Consider the following 2,932-nt stretch of genomic DNA (forward strand, 5'->3'; position numbering starts at 1 on the left):
ACTTTATTCGAGCTTGTTTTCGAGATAAAGGTGACAGATATAAGAAGATAAGGAATATTGTTCACAGTTCTATGAATCAAAATTAAGCCCGTACTCAAGCCCATTATGTAATCGCTTTCGATCTACGTTTTCCTACTCAGGCATTTAATATCAATGTAATATTTTTCTCTAAGAATTGCCTGACATAGCCGACGATCCTTTGACGTTTAACATAAGCATTTCGCATTTCCGTCTATTTATTTAAAGTTTTTATCTCTGGGAACATTTCAGTTACAAATTTTTTAAACATTCCTATTAGGGAATAGTTCATCCATCCTTCGGGATTGTAGTCATGCAATGTTCCACTATAGATGTTTTTTGTTTAACTAATTGTGCTATCAGCTTCTTAAACACAAAATGTTTCTATACAAATAGTCTCTCCTTCCATTTAATATGTCAAACGTTTTCCTTTCGTTTTATATGATATCCCGGTTCTCGTCAAAGAGCTTCATAGGGCTATTCATATTTTTTGCTTGAAATTTTCAAATATCATAAATACTATTAGTTTTTTTACTTCGGATGGACCATTAGTGGCAAGACCCCCCGATAACGTTCGTATGTAATTTTTTTTTTTTTAATTTACTTTAGCATAATTTGAAATTTTTACCATTTGGTATTTGCGGTCAGGACAATTTTCTAAATTTTAATTAAATTTTCATTCTGTTAAGCGAACGCAACCTAACAATAATAATAATAATAATAATAATAACAACAATTTTTCCAAAAATGACGGCCTGCGTTAATAATTCTGCAAATAGTTGTCTGTGTCACATTCTAAATATTTGCTTAAAACACAGAAAAAAAAAACAAAAAAATGAAATGATCAGAGCTCTGGCGTTCGTATATTTTATAATCCAATTATCGTTAGAAAATTACCCATATCTCAACATGGCTCTGTTCATCATCGTATACAACACACGATAATAATAATTTTGATGAGCCGGGGCGGGGCGTTCAATCGAGTTATTCATAATCATACCTGTTTTTCTTAACGAAGTAAAAGCATACACGCAGACGCACATATGCCGCACACATGAACCCACAAACCTAAAGTGAACAATAACTTGTAGATTGGCGTGCTATCTGTGCTACTTTGGTTATATATTTTGGTTAATTGCCTTTTTACGAAGCATAATCATCGCACATATTACTCTTTCATGTCTAACAAAACACGTGGATGTGTAAATTCACATAAAATGTGTTACAAAATGTTTTCATTAAAGCGCTCGTAAAATGCCAATAAGTAAAGCATTCGTTGACTTAAATCGTGAACGTGTCGACATGTGTAAACACCACAACATATCACGCCATATCACATCATACTGCACAATCCTACACAGCCCGAAACAACACACAAACAACAAGAGTAACCTGATAAACGTGTACTAAAGTGTTCATCGTTATAATAAGCACACAGCGATGGTATTATAGCAATAATGACAACTTAAAACGTCATCAACAGCTTCTCTACGCGGTGTCGTATTATAATATATTTACTAGTTTTGTTGTTAACATTTTCTTTATTTCGTGCAATTTTTCTATTTGCACATGAAACTCAGAAATAACTCAGTACATAAGTTACGTATTGCTTTGCATTCATTTTGTCTTACTTGTATACTATTGCGATTAAAAAATGAAATGAATTTGTTGATCTTGGCTCTTGGCTCTTGGCTCTTGGCTCTTAGCTTTGCGCGTTATCCAAGTCATATGCACAGATTCAACTCTCATCTCTGTTCATCAAGTCCAGCTCATTGTAAATCATTGTCTCACAAATATAGTAAAATATCGGAATATTAATTTTTGTATGTTCCGTAAATCCGTACACTCTGAACATTTTGACTTGAAGGTCTCTGTAGACGTTAGACGAGTACCATCAATTCAAAAAAAAAAAAAAAAAAACGAAAAAGGAAATCATGGTTTCATACAGTCCACGAAGTTTAAATGAAAAATTCACCCAACTGTTTGTTCATAGTGTTATGTATATATATATATATATATATATATATATATGCATTTGTATGGATTTGTATCCTCGAGCGCACTTCTGATCAAATTTTTTAATCATTTTTAGAGTTATTGGAAAATCTCTCACATATGTTTATGTACATACGCATATACGTACATACATATTTATGTACATATATATATATGTATATATATATATCTATACATGAGTCTGTGTTTGCGTGCACTGTGATGATGATAAAAAGTTCCGGAACGAGCAATGAATGAATGTTGTTGTACATCGCTATGCTTTCACTCTACGCATAATGCATTCATTCCAATGATTTTCATATAATTCAAAAATGAAAAGAACAAGTTCTTGTTCAAGGAGATCAACTAAATGATTGTGTTTATGATGGAAATATGGGGAATACGACAAATTATAACACATATCGCGCTTGATATTATTTGAAAATTATTACTAGATTTTTCCGAGAGTTTTCATTTGATGTACAAGGTGCATATGCATGTTGAAAAGTAAAAGATAAATTATTTTTCAAGTTCTTGTTCGCGTTTGTTTTCCAGTTAGAGCAAAGCGATATGGCTTCAAATGACGTTGATACAACATCTGAGATATTTCGGGCTCTGTTTTTTGTCGAGAGAAAAAAAAAAAACAGCAATGTGTCAGTAGTACGATTTAATAAAACCAAGTAAAAAAAAAAAAAAAACCAAATAGAAAAAAGATGATGTACATATACCAATACACAACGCTCTATACGAGTAACATGAAACTTGAAAAGTAGTGCAAAAAAACTGAAGAAAACGTAATATAGACAAGAAGACGAACGCAATCCCACACAATGAACCAAAGAATCACCGACAAACTTTATTTTCTTTTTTTGAATGCATGCATATATATATGTACGAAAGCTTTTGTTTACGAAAGCGC

The sequence above is a fragment of the Glossina fuscipes genome, unplaced genomic scaffold, assembly GCF_014805625.2.
Source record: "Glossina fuscipes isolate IAEA_lab_2018 unplaced genomic scaffold, Yale_Gfus_2 1, whole genome shotgun sequence".
NCBI classification, from domain to species: domain Eukaryota; kingdom Metazoa; phylum Arthropoda; class Insecta; order Diptera; family Glossinidae; genus Glossina; species Glossina fuscipes.